Genomic DNA, 14,555 nt, shown 5'->3' with positions numbered 1-14,555 from the left:
CCGCAGAGTTGAGGTTAAAGAGATCCTTCTTCAATAAACAAATTTCAGTTTTGGAAACCGCTTTGAGTCGTGAGATGTACCCCTCCATGTCCTTCTTGGTCGACATAGGCGCCAATTGTGATTTCAGTGGCAGGAACTCTAGGCCAATCTCCACCATTGGGGAAGGCTCCGATTACATCTCAACTCTGAGAATAAGAGGGGGAAATTTGGAAGTCAATGTTTTGGATATTGCTGGCTCTGGTAGTCCCTGGGCAGTCACTATAGCTGAGGGGTAGGCCTAAGTGCTGGTATGGGGGGCTTCCGTGACTAACCCTTGAATTCAACTCCTGGATTGAGTTGAGGTAGTTCTTGCGGGAGTCTGAGGTCTCAGCCTGGATTTTCCTCGCATGTGAGTGGTGCATTAAGATAATGGATTCTTATAATCGGGCAATAGGACAGATAGGATTCAGGATTTCTTACTAGGTGCGTCAGCTTGGCGTCATAACCAAGACACGCCCATAATTTTATTATTTTACTATTTTTATGCAGGGGATTTGTAGCTCCAACTGCTCTACAGATATACTGTAATGGCAGGAAGGAGGTGAAGGGAACAAGTGATCCCTAATCTACCCACCGCCCTGTCCCTGCCTACTTGGAACGACCCGCCCTAGGCGACGGGGTACAACTTGGCGGCGGTCCCTACGCTGTCTAAGTGCAAGGGAGTACAAACAGGGAACACGCAAGGGAAGGGGCAGTAGCCCACGGAACGCCGCGAGGAAACGGAGCGGTGAATGAGTCAGTCAGGATCAGGATGTAGTGGAGTATACCAACGAGAGCACGGAGCAGGAAGCAAGCCAGGGGCAAAGCGAAGCAGGATAAGCGGAACTGAAGCAAGGCAGAAGCACGGCAGAAGCAGGCTGGAGCAAGGCAGCAGTGGGGCCAGGAATCCAAGAAGAATAACAAGCACTGAGGAAGAGAACACGGCAGGTATAAATGGACAGGGGGCGGAGCTAACTCCGACTGACCAGGCCGCGACAGGCTCTCCCACTCCTGAGCCTGCCACCCTGGTTGGTGGGAGCCGGTGTCAGTCTAAGAGGTCTGGCCTCAGGTGTCGACTGATTAATCCCGGGAGTATACACAGACGTAGTGCCTGGCAGATCCTTTACAGTACTCCCCCTTTTATGAGGGGCCACCGGACCCTTACTAAGAGGACCCGGTTTAGTGGGGAAGAGAAGGTGGAACCTCCTGATCAATACCGCAGCGTGAACATCACGAGCAGGTACCCAAGTCCTCTCCTCCGGCCCGTATCCTCTCCAATGGACCAGGTACTGGAGGGAGCCCTGGATCATCCTACTGTCCATAATCTTGGCCACCTCGAATTCCACCCCCTCAGGGGTGAGAACGGGAACAGGAGGTTTCCTCGAGGGGGACCAGGACGGGGAGCAGCGTTTAAGGAGGGAGGCATGGAAGACGTCATGTATGCGAAAGGATGGGGGCAGCTCCAGACGGAAGGATACAGGGTTGAGGACTTCAATGATCTTATAAGGTCCAATAAATCGGGGAGCAAACTTCCTGGATGGGACCTTAAGGCGCAAGTTCCTGGACGACAACCAGACCAGATCCCCGACGACAAACCGGGGGTTAGCAGAACGTCTACTATCAGCCTGAATCTTTTGTACGCTCTGGGACGCCTCTAGGTTCTTCTGAACCTGGGCCCAGACTGTGCACAGTTCCCGATGAACGTCCTCTACCTCGGGATTATTGGAACAACCAGGAGAAACGGAGGAGAACCTTGGGTTAAACCCGAAATTACAGAAAAACGGGGACACCCCTGACGAGTTACTGACCCGGTTATTCAGGGAAAATTCGGCGAGGGGAAGGAATGAGACCCAATCAAATTGACAGTCAGAGATGAAACACCTTAAATATTGTTCCAGGGATTGGTTAGTCCTTTCCGTTTGGCCATTAGTTTCGGGATGGAAGGCGGAGGAGAAGGACAGATCAATCTCAACTTTTTACAAAAAGCTCTCCAAAATAAGGAAACAAATTGTACCCCTCTGTCAGAAACGATATTGACTGGGGCCCCATGGAGACGCAGAATGTGTTTAACAAACAAAGAAGCTAACGTCTTGGCGTTAGGTAGTTTCTTAAGGGGCACAAAGTGGCACATCTTGCTGAAGCGGTCTACTACCACCCACACCACCGACTTGCCCTGAGATGGAGGCAAATCGGTGATAAAATCCATGGAGATATGGGTCCATGGTCTCTGGGGAATGGGCAAGGAACGTAGTAAGCCCGCAGGTCGGGACCTAGGGGTCTTGGACCTAGCACAAACCTCACAAGCGGCGACGTAAGCCCTAACATCTTTAGGCAACCCAGGCCACCAATAGTTTCTGGTAATGAGGTGTTTGGTACCCAAGATGCCAGGATGACCAGATAGTGCAGAGTCATGGTTTTCCCTGAGTACCCTTAGCCGGTATTGCAGGGGGACAAACAGTTTGTCCCCAGGGAGGTTCCCGGGAGCTGAACCTTGATCAGCCGCAATGTCAGAAGCTAAATCAGAATCAGTGGCAGAAACGATTATACCAGGGGGTAAAATACAAGCAGGATCCTTCTCGGAAGGAGGATTGGCCATGAAACTACGTGACAGTGCATCAACCTTAATATTTTTGGACCCAGCCCTATAGGTAACCAAGAAATTAAATCTGGTAAAGAATAGTGCCCAACGAGCTTGTCTAGGATTAAGCCTCCGGGCAGATTCTAGGAAAACCAGATTCTTGTGGTCAGTAAGGACCGTTACCTGGTGTCTGGCCCCCTCCAGGAAGTGACGCCACTCTTCAAAAGCCCATTTAATGGCTAAAAGTTCGTGGTTGCCAATATCATAGTTACTCTCCGTGGGCGAAAACTTCCTAGAGAAGTAAGCACAGCGGCGGAGATGGGTGAGGGAGCTGGTACCCTGGGACAAGACGGCCCCACTCCCACCTCGGATGCGTCAACCTCCACAATAAATGGCTCCCTTTGGTTGGGCTGAACCAGCACGGGGGCCAAGATAAAGCACTTCTTGAGGGTCTCAAAAGCCTGGACGGCCTCAGGGGGCCAATGGAGGACATCAGCACCCTTGTGAGTAAGGTCCGTAAGAGGCTTAACGACGACCGAGAAGTTGGCAATAAATCTCCTGTAATAGTTAGCGAACCCCAAAAAACACTGTAGCGCCTTCAGGGAGGCAGGTTGGACCCATTCCGCCACAGCCTGAACCTTGGCAGGGTCCATGCGGAATTCATGAGGAGTGAGGATTTGACCTAAAAATGGTATCTCCTGTACCCCAAACACACATTTTTCGGTCTTCGCAAACAGATTATTTTCCCGGAGGACCTGGAGGACCTTCCTGACATGCTCCACGTGGGAGGACCAGTCCTTGGAAAACACCAGTATGTCATCAAGGTACACTACAAGAAAATTACCCAGGTAATCTCTCAGAATTTCATTAATAAAATTCTGGAAGATGGCAGGGGCATTACACAACCCAAAGGGCATGACCAGGTATTCGAAATGACCTTCGGGTGTGTTGAACGCAGTTTTCCACTCATCCTCCTCTTTGATGCGGATAAGGTTATATGCCCCCCGTAGATCAAACTTAGAAAACCATTGGGCCCCCTGAACCTGATTAAAAAGATCCGGAATTAAAGGAAGGGGATACTGGTTCCTTACGGTGACCTTATTCAGGTTCCAATAATCAATGCACGGCCTAAGACCACCATCCTTCTTCCCCACGAAGAAGAAGCCAGCACCTAAAGGAGAAGTCGAGGGGCGAATGAAACCCTTGGCCAGGCATTCTTGGATATACTCCCTCATAGCTTCACGTTCAGGACATGAAAGATTAAATATCCTACCCTTAGGAAGCTTGGCACCAGGCACCAAATCGATGGCACAATCGTAATCTCTATGAGGGGGCAACACCTCGGAGGCCTCCTTAGAAAACACATCAGCGAAGTCCTGAACAAACTCAGGAAGCGTGTTTACCTCCTCCCGGGGAGAAATAGAGTTAACCGAAAGACATGACATCAGGCATTCACTACCCCATTTGGTGAGATCCCCAGTATTCCAATCAAACGTGGGATTATGCAGCTGCAACCAGGGAAGACCTAATACCAGATCGGACGATAATCCCTGCATAACCAGTACAGAGCACTGCTCCAAATGCATGGAGCCAACAAGGAGTTCAAAAACAGGAGTATGCTGAGTAAAATAACCATTAGCAAGAGGAGTGGAGTCGATACCCACTACCGGGATAGGATAAGGCAAATCAATAAAAGGCATTTTTAGAGACATAGCAAATTCCACAGACATGATATTAGCAGATGAGCCAGAATCCACGAAGGCACTGCCAGTGGCAGACCGGCCAGCAAACGAGACCTGAAAGGGAAGCAAAATTTTATTGCGTTTCATATTAACGGGAAATACCTGTGCGCCCAAGTGACCTCCTCGATGATCACTTAGGCGCGGAAGTTTTCCGGCTGTTTATTCTTGCGCCTGGGACAGGTGTTCAGTAGATGCTTGTCGTCCCCACAATAGAAGCAGAGACCATTCTTCCTGCGAAACTCTCTACGTTGTCGAGGGGACATGGAGGCCCCGAGTTGCATAGGTACCTCCGCGTCCTCCGTGGAAGAGCGAGGAGACGGGACCTCGGGGGGAATCGCAGGGAAGTCAGAGGGGAACACATTGAAACGTTCAAGCTGACGTTCCCTGAGACGTCGGTCAAGTCGTACTGCTAGGGCCATAACCTGGTCTAGGGAGTAGGAAGAGGGGTAGCTAACCAGCAGATCCTTCAGGGCGTCAGATAATCCTAACCTAAACTGGCACCTTAGGGCCGGGTCGTTCCACCGAGAAGCTACGCACCACTTTCTAAAATCAGAACAGTATTCCTCAACAGGTCTCCTACCCTGACGTAAGGTCACCAGCTGACTCTCGGCTAAGGCAGTCCTGTCAGTCTCGTCGTAAATGAGTCCGAGGGCAGAGAAGAAACGATCAACGGAGGAAAGTTCAGGGGCGTCAGGAGCCAAGGAAAAGGCCCACTCTTGGGGCCCTTCCTGGAGTCGGGATATAATGATACCCACCCGCTGGTTCTCGGAACCTGAGGAGTGAGGTTTTAGGCGGAAATAAAGTCTGCAACTCTCCCGGAAGGAGAGAAAAGTCTTACGGTCCCCTGAGAACCGGTCAGGTAACTTGAGGTCGGGTTCTAGAGGTGAGGTGAGGGGTACTACTAAGGCAGCGTCACCCTGGTTGACCCTCTGAGCCAGGGCCTGGACCTGTAGGGAGAGGCCCTGCATCTGCTGGGTCAGGGTCTCAAGGGGGTCCATGATAGCGTCAGCGTAGGAGAAATGGTAGACTAGGTATGGCCATGTTATTATGTAATGGCAGGAAGGAGGTGAAGGGAACAAGTGAGCCCTAATCTACCCACCGCCCTGTCCCTGCCTACTTGCAACGACCCGCCCTAGGCGACAGGGTACAACTTGGCGGCGGTCCCTATGCTGTCTAAGTGCAAGGGAGTACAAACAGGGAACACGCAAGGGAAGGGGCAGTAGCCCACGGAACGCCGGGAGGAAACGGAGCGGTGAATGAGTCAGTCAGGATCAGGATGTAGTGGAGTATACCAACGAGAGCACGGAGCAGGAAGCAAGGCAGGGGCAAAGCGAAGCAGGATAAGCGGAACTGAAGCAAGGCAGAAGCAGGCTGGAGCAAGGCAGCAGTGGGGCCAGGAATCCAAGAAGAATAACAAGCACTGAGGAAGAGAACACGGCAAGTATAAATGGACAGGGGGCGGAGCTAACTCCCACTGACCAGGCCGCGATAGGCTCTCCCACTCCTGAGCCTGCCACCCTGGTTGGTGGGAGCCGGTGTCAGTCTAAGAGGTCTGGCCTCAGGTGTCGACTGATTAATCCCGGGAGTATACACAGACGTAGTACCTGGCAGATCCTTTACATATACTAACCATTTTTCAGTCACATAATGACTGGAAAAACCGTCACAAAATGTCTGATTTTTTTATTACAGGTCTTGAATTTATGTCTCATGGAAATATAGTAGGTACATAGCTGGGATACCTTAGCCCTTTTACTGCAGTGGTTATACAGGAACTTTTCTTCATGTTATCACCTCAGCTTACTAATAAAATAGAATCATTTTTTGCCTTGATTATTGCAAAACTGTAGCAAATAAATGCTACAAAATCAGTAAAGCTATCAGGAGGTTAGTGATAGTTAATCATTTTGTTAAACAATTGTTTTGTGCACAAGATAATTCTCTACTTTTAAGAATCCCTTACAGGAATTCTTCGGGGATATACAGTACATTATGCTGTTGCGCAGCATGGAATTAGCATTTTCATGTAAGCCCCACCCCTAGGGACCAGTCAAACAACTACAACGACAGCCTAAGTGCCTACATAACCATCGCCATCCGAGTAACCCTATTAACAGTGTCATCAGGGGGCCCTTTAAAAAGAATGAATTTATTTACTGTAAAACAGTGTTTCATTTCATAATATATCTTTAATGAGTGTTTGTTTGAGACTTGCCTGCCCTTCCCTGTGTCTATGAGACTCCTGGACAATCCAGGAGGGCAGGCAAGTATGATGTAAATATACCTTGAGATATATGGCATAATCTGATGTTTTTCTCTTTGTATCAAAAAAATTGTTAATTTAAAATCATTAAGATATAAATAATTAAACCTCACCAAAGTCCATAAAAGTTCCAGATGGATTTCAGTCCATGGATTATGGAACTTGTGCGGAAACTCCACGATGAGGGAAGATTGGCGTCTCAATTCTAACGGAACCGTTGCTTTCCGTTTAGTCTTTCGATCTTCTCTTCCTCTGACAGAAGAGAGGTAAAGGTATACTAATGGTAGTGTGAACTTTGTCTTAGGAAACTGATAATAATGCAATTTAAAAAAAATTATATTTTGATCTAAAACCAGAGCTTCACTTTAATATTCTCCAATTTTTTTTCCTTTGTGATAGAAAATCCTGGACTCCTGAAAGTGGACAAGTAAGTCAGTCTCTCTCTCAATATATGTAATTGGTGTTTGGATCAGATGTGGCAGATATTTTACACAGAGGATTTTGCCACGGTAAATCCATGACAGAATAGGTATCCTGCAATTTTGTAAGGGTAACTAAACTTTTTTTAAAAAACTTTTGACATGTCATAGTGACATGTAAGAAGTTTTGATGGGTGTGGGTCCGAGCATTACGACCCCCACCGATCGCTAAAAAGAAGCTGCAGAAGCTCTCGTATGAGTGATGTGTGGCTTAATTTCTGAACGACTTTCCTCGGATAGCCAAGCGAGCGGTATATGGACGCATAGACATTCCATTGATCCCGTACACCGCTCGCTCGGCTTTCCGACGATAGCCATTGAGAAATGAAGCTGCACAGCGCTCACCAGAGCGTTTCTGCCGCTTCGTTTTAGTGATTGGTAGGGGTCTCAGTGCTCGGATCCCCATTGATCAAAAGTTTTGACATGTCACTATGACATGTCAAAATTTTTTAAAAGTTTAGTTATCCTTTAAATCATCAGAAGAAAGGCTTTGTTGCAAAATAAAGCAAAAACCGGACTATGGGATGAGACAAGAAGAAATATCATGTGTAATCTGTCCCACACTGCCTAACTATGGGACGATGTAGGACATAAAATTGGGAGAGGAATGTATGATCTTCTCTATTGTTTCAAAAATAAAAGGTCTATGGGATGTAAAATATAAGCAGCTCATTCCAGAATCATTGATCTGGAAACAGATGTCAGCTATGTAGACAGGAGACGCTGTAAGCCTCTTCCTGTCCCTGTGTAGCTGTAGATGACCTAAGGGGAGAGGTAACATGAATGCTCTGTGCTTCTCTGTGCCTACTCAGGCCGTTTATTGACTCCACGACCCAGATGTTTACCAGCATCCGGATCGCGGTGTTAAATATATCGCACAAAGCACTTGCACCACTCACAAACATAAATAAAGTTTGTGCATTTTGCACTGGCACTCTCCTGTCCGTGCCCGATCTTTATCATAAAACCTGCTGACCACTTCTTTAGCAATACACCCTACAGTCATAGCGATAACGATTATTACTAGAGAAGAATTTCCAATATATTTCTGATGGATGGAAAACATTTCTGTCAGTCCAAAAATAAAATGTCACTAATTGACAGTTGCCATAAACAAGTTTTTAACTAGATCCACTAATAAAATCAGCATTAATTAACGTATTAGATTAAGTTTATGGAATTGTGATAATTGATAAGGGTTAGGCTGTGTTCACACATTGCTATGAATCTGTGCTGTGTACCGTGATTTTTGCAAAATTGCGGTAAAATAAAGCAGTTTTGCTGGTTTGTTTTTGAAATCGCAGCAGAAAAACATAGCTCTCCAGCCCAAGCACATGACCCAGATACCCTAAAATAGCAAGGCAGAAGCTACCAACATGGTCAATATTGGCAACAGCAGATCCAGGGAACCTCCAGGCACACCTGGATAAATTCCTAAAATCTCATAGCCCAGCGCGTCCGCCTAAAATAGCACTGCGCATTGCACCAGATGCAAGAGCAGAGGAGGACTCTGATGAGGAGAGTAAGACGGAGACGACCTCCGCCACTTTGAGTGGAGAACGGGCTCCTATTTTGCACATTTTTCTCAAAAAGACCATCCTGCAGGCACTTGCCCCAGTGATGAAAAATCTTTCAGACATTAAAACAGATGCACGTTACATTGGCCACTGCGTGGAGCATTTAGAAGCTGTCGTCACAGATGCCATTAGCTTTTGCGACTCCCTGAGCCACAAGATTCAGCAACAAGACCTCCAACTTAACCCCTTAAGGAACAGGCCTATTTTGGCATTAAAGGCGTTTGCCCATCAGAGACATTTATGGCATATCCACAGGATGTGCCATAGATGTCAGTTAGATGTGGGTCCCACCACTGAGACACGCACCTATCTCTAGAACCGAGAGCAATTGTGACCCTGGGCAGTCAGCAGGTAAAATATATAGTCAACAAAAGGAATGCCTGCAGGCAAACAGAAACCCTTATTTCCTGACTACCCACAATATAATAAGAAAATAAACTAACAAGTTTTATTAGGCTACGTGTAGCAAAAGACAGACCACATAAATGTCAGTTTAAAATTATCACTGTCAAAGTGCCGAAGTGAAAGTGAAAACAGCCAGCTAGAGAGCTCGGCAGAACATTCAAACGGCCAGGGTGAATACTGACTGAATCAGAGTCAGTTGCGAGGTAGAGGCCACACTTAGTGAATCGGCATTATATTCGGCTAGGACAGGAATTAAAAAAAACTTTAAAGCCCCCCCGACATGTTTCGCTAGCTGGTAGCGTCCACAGGGGTACATGGGGCTAATGAGCTATCTCTAGAACCGGGCCCGCTAAACCCCATTCTACCTTTCTCAGCTGCTGCTGCCTCCCTGCCGCTTCCTGATTAGATGGTCGGGAGTTACAAAAACAGCGTAGCTTGCTGAGCTACGCTGTTTCCGTAAGTCCAATACAAGTGAATGGCAGTTACAGAAGCAGCGTAGCAGGTGAGCTACACTGCTTCCGTAACTGTCATTCACTTCTATTGGAGTTACAGAAACAGCGTAGTTCAGTGAGCTCAGCTTTTTCCGTACCTCCCCACAACCTAACCAGTGTTGAGGAAGTCATTTGCTCAAAATATATTAGACTGAAATTTAGGCGAGTGTTTCAACCGACACTCATTCCAGGAGATTTATCAAGATCCTAATCATTGATTATATCAATATATCGGAAAGGAGTAAGACACACAGACATTGCTTGTATGCTCAAAATACTCCTCTGAGGTTTATTGGCAAAATCAATTACAATAATATCTTTCAAAAGAGGTGTAGGCTTGAGGTTAACCAATCAGAGGCAATGTAACAATAACTATGATTCAGCCAATAGCATACAATGAGAATATTTCATATTATGCCAATCACAGACATACAATACATTTTAAATGTAATTTTATAATTCTTCATTATATGCTTACGTCACTTAACACCTGTTATTTTTCTCTTGGCAAGAATACAATAGATTGTTCTTCTAGATGTGTGGGAGTTTTGGGAGTTATATTTACATATAAAATGTGAATGGTGGGATAAAAAGAAATAGTTGCAAATGGGATAACTTTATATCTGGGCGTTCAGCCGGACTGCTAATTGCAATGTTACAGAAAAAATATTCAAAGATTACATATATTTCTGCAATAGAAGGTGGGGTTATTACAGGTGGAATAGAATCTGGCCTGCTCGATAATTCACAATTTAATTTAATACACAGAATAGAAGCAAATTGACCATCTATCACAAACCCCCCTTTTTCTCATATGAAATTACAGAGATTATATATTATGATTATAAACTTCAAACAATATAAACAATAGGGCCACAACTTAATAATATAATGCCATCACCAATCTCATGCATTTCCCCTCAAGTTCGGCTTTTGGTTCCCATCAGTGCATTGACAAGTCCTGTAGTTTTTCCTCCTCTTCTGTCTTGTTCTGTCTTCTGCTCTCCACTGATTGTAACCCTTTTGGTAACCCACACAATTGTGGAGTCAGACTGTACGTTGGTGTCCAGTGGGTGATTCATTATTACCCACCTCCTGGTCACTTAGTTATCTTCCGCAGTAAAACACTTGGATGTTGCTGACGGGTTCACTCAGGTCTTTGGCCCTTGCTTTACTTTGACGATTGCTGATGTGAGCAGGACTTGGTTTGGTCCTTCTCATCTGTCAGTCATTGTCTCTTGTTAGTATACCTCACCGGCTGTACATAGCATCTTATACTGTGAGCCTTGGGTGAGTTCCCTCGTAGGCAGATTAGTGGAGTTTTATTATGACTTTCACAAACCCTCCACATCAAAATCCTCTTCCTCCGGCAAGTTGCTTGTCTGCACGGCTGCTTAAAGAGGCTCTGTCACCAGATTATCAAATCCCTATCTCCTATTGAATGTGGTCGGCGCTGCAATGTAGATAATAGCAAAGTTATTTTTGGGGGAAAAACGATCATTTTTGCCCATGTTATGAGCAATTTTATATTTATGCAAATGAGCTTTTCAATGGACAACTGGGCGTGTTTTCTCGTTTTACCAACTGGGCGTGTATTGTTTTTTTACCAACTGGGCGTGTATTGTGTTTTTACCAACTGGGCGTGTATTGTGTTTTTACCAACTGGGCGTTGTGAATAGAAGTGTATGATGCTGATGAATCAGCGTCATACACTTCTCATCGTTCCCACCCAGTTTCTTTCACTGCAGACACACAGCGTCCGACGCCAAGGTTGAAGGACCTGTGGGTGACGTCATCATTCCCAGCCAGCTTCTTTCACTGCAGACACACAGCGTGACGTCACCCACAGGTCTTTCAACCTTGGCGTCGGAAGAGAGAAGACACATCGGCTCCAGGCGTCCGAGAGAGTGCAGTCAAATCTGCAGCAGCATCACCGTGTGCAGGTAAGCATAGTAAACTCCCTAGAGACGAGCATATTACCCTCTCGGACGGCTGGAGCCCATGTATCTTCTCTGTCCGACGCCAAGGTTGAAGGATCTGTGGATGACGTCACGCTGTGTGTCTGCAGTAAAATAAGCTGGGTGGGAACGATGAGAAGTGTATGACGCTGATTTGTCAGCGTCATACACTTCTATTCACAACGCCCAGTTGGTAAAAACACAATACACGCCCAGTTGGTAAAAACACAATATACGCCCAGTTGGTAAAACAAGAAAACACGCCCAGTTGTCCATTGAAAAGCTCATTTGCATAAATATTAAATTGCTCATAACTTGGGCAAAAATGATTGTTTTAAAAAAAAAAAAACGTTGCTGTTATCTACATTGCAGCGCCGACCACATTCAATAGGAGTTAGGGATTTGATAATCTGGTGACAGAGCCTCTTTAAAATTGTGACACTGCCTTCAGTCCATGACAAGCACATTGTATTTGCTCCGGCTGTGCCTGCCGCATCTCAGTGATGGAGTTCATCTGGCCAAAGTCTTTGATTTGCTGGGGACCCAACCTTTATCAATTTGTTAAAATTAATGCTCATCTGGTGATAACATCTGCATACTCTATAAAAGTTGTTCTATGTACATATAATAACAGGCCCTTAATCTAAGTCAAACAAACACCTTTATAGAAGAAAAACTTCTCTGTCCCACTGGACAGGGCACCTAGAAAATGTATAGATACTGGGTGCATTTTATTTTGCACTTGGTGGTACTCTTTTCAGAAGGATTTCTACCATGTTCTGAGCTGATTACCTGTAACAGCTCACTAACCACAGAAATATTCACATATATCTGACAAGTGCATCAAACAAATTTTTTTCTTACCTACTCTTAGATTCAAATTAACACCCTTATAAATATACCTAATATCTTAGGAAGCTAAAAGCAACTTGTATTACCTGGGAAGGCCTCTCAAGGTCCCTTTGTGGGAGGCAGATGTGCTGATAAAGTTGGCACCGGTCTGCCAGGACTGTTTTGTAGGCAAATCAAACAGCTCTAACAGAATTTAGCAGCTACAGCTGTAAAACCTGGGAAATACCAATTAGATCTTACCAAATTGATCCTTGCAGTCTTTGAGGCATATGTGAGGCCACATACCACCAATGCAAATGCCATCTAGAGTGCCTCTGATACTATACCTGATAGAGTTACCTTCCTTATCCATCCACATTCCATTAGAATCTCATTTTCACGCCTTCCGCTACCAGTTGGACACATCTTGTGAACAATCTTTTTATCACATAATCATTAATTGATCTTAATCTGGTAGTTCAATTAAAGAAAAACATTAACAATGACATCTTTACTTTAAACATTTACTTTGGGCAGTATACTAAAAGTGATACATACAAACTAATTTTTCTTCTTTTTATAAATACTGCGCAGAATTTCTTATTAAACAGCTGGTTCAATCCTCAGCAAAACTAAATAATATTGTGCACACACAGACCAGATCCAGGTATAGTTCCTGATCTGAATTTTTTTGTTTTAACATTTTCCTCTTCACAACAAAAAAAATTTTTCAAATGGGAATTTACTTCCACTGAGAAGTTACCATTTACAAATTATAATACTGACATATGCCTCCAATAGTCCAATTCTAAGGCATGCTGATCTAGAACTTTACATAAAACTTAACCTCATTATTTAACATTCCCACAACACTTCTTGAGTACTGTTATCAAACAAACTAACTTTGGGATGGCATCTAGATTTACATTGGAAACCGGTGTTGCATATAGATAGACTATTTCAAAAAGGTGGAGTCTTCTTTTTCCACACTCATCTGATAATCTAGGAAACTCGTAAATCCCACCCCATCAGGTCCTGTAGATGCCTGATTAGTACAACAAACTAACAAAAATTATTTTACTAAAATCTGGCTTAAAACTAACAATGTTCAGGCAATTTTCACCTCCTCGCCATTTAAATCTGTAAAGACTCATCTGTGCCTGATGTCACCTTGACCTCCTGTGCAAATTTGCTGGAGGGGAATGGTGCGGCATGATCTAGCAGGCATTCACCACAGGCAGACCTGGGGGCCTTTATTAGGCCCCCAGCTGCCGTGGGAGACACAGACACTCGGCGATCGTATCGCCGGGTGTCGGGGGGAGAGAGAGGGAGCTCCCTCTCTCCAAAACAACTCAGATGCGGTGCTCGCTATTGAGCACCGCATCTGAGGGGTTAAACGGGTGAGATCGATACTAATATCGATCTCACCCGGCAGAGCAGGGACGCTCCCAACCCTCAGCTGCCTCTGGCAGCCGAGAGCAGGGAGATTTGACAGCTCCCTGCTCTGTTTACTTATTCCGATGCCGCAACGTAAAAAGTCTATGGCATTGGAATAAGGCCCGTTAGTGACCGACGTAAAAAGACGATGGGCCGGTCACTAACGGGTTAAAGGATAAATTAAAACTTCTTATGTTGTGGTCACTATTACCTAGGTGACCTCCAACCTGTACTTTTAAAATCCTGCCTGGCCTTTTGGTTAAAATTTAGAATAGAAGTGCCCCCCACCCCTCTTGACGAATACTGCAAAGTTCTGAAAGGTAACTGTCTTTTATTATTGTCATAAACCTGTTTCTTTTGTTGGGCCTGCAGGTTTCTGCCTCACAGTTTATATCAGGGTGGATAAATTCCCCCATACTAATGACTTTATTTGCTGCTTCATATATTTGCTTTATTTGTAGACTTTCTCCTGCTTCCATTATACTTAGAGACTTATAACAAACTCCTATCAGTATTGTTTTATTCTTTTTCCCTCCACTTATTTTCATCTATAGGGAGTCCACATGATCATTTCCCCCATAGACATATCTTTATGCAAAATTGGTTTTAGGTAAGATTTTACATATAAGCAATCCCCTCCCCCGTTTCTTATTATTACAATAATTTCTAAACAGACTGTAACCCTGCATATTAACATTCCAGTCATAGCTAGCATCCGTCATGTCTCACTTATCCCCACTATGTCACAATTCTCCTCCAGCATTTTTAATTCTAAT

General features: G+C 45.1%; 1 long non-coding RNA gene across 1 annotated transcript in view; it reads left to right on the top strand.

Annotated features, from left to right (window-relative positions):
- Positions 1 to 14,555, top strand: part of LOC142657929 (uncharacterized) — a 76,863-nt gene that overhangs the window by 28,232 nt on the left and 34,076 nt on the right. The window contains exon 3 of the long non-coding RNA XR_012850004.1: positions 7,001 to 7,028. This is a non-coding gene — a long non-coding RNA (uncharacterized LOC142657929). The remainder of the gene's footprint in view (positions 1 to 7,000; positions 7,029 to 14,555) is intronic.

The sequence above is a fragment of the Rhinoderma darwinii genome, chromosome 7 (assembly GCF_050947455.1).
Source record: "Rhinoderma darwinii isolate aRhiDar2 chromosome 7, aRhiDar2.hap1, whole genome shotgun sequence".
Taxonomy (NCBI): domain Eukaryota; kingdom Metazoa; phylum Chordata; class Amphibia; order Anura; family Rhinodermatidae; genus Rhinoderma; species Rhinoderma darwinii.
This window is presented reverse-complemented; position numbering and strand designations above follow the sequence as displayed.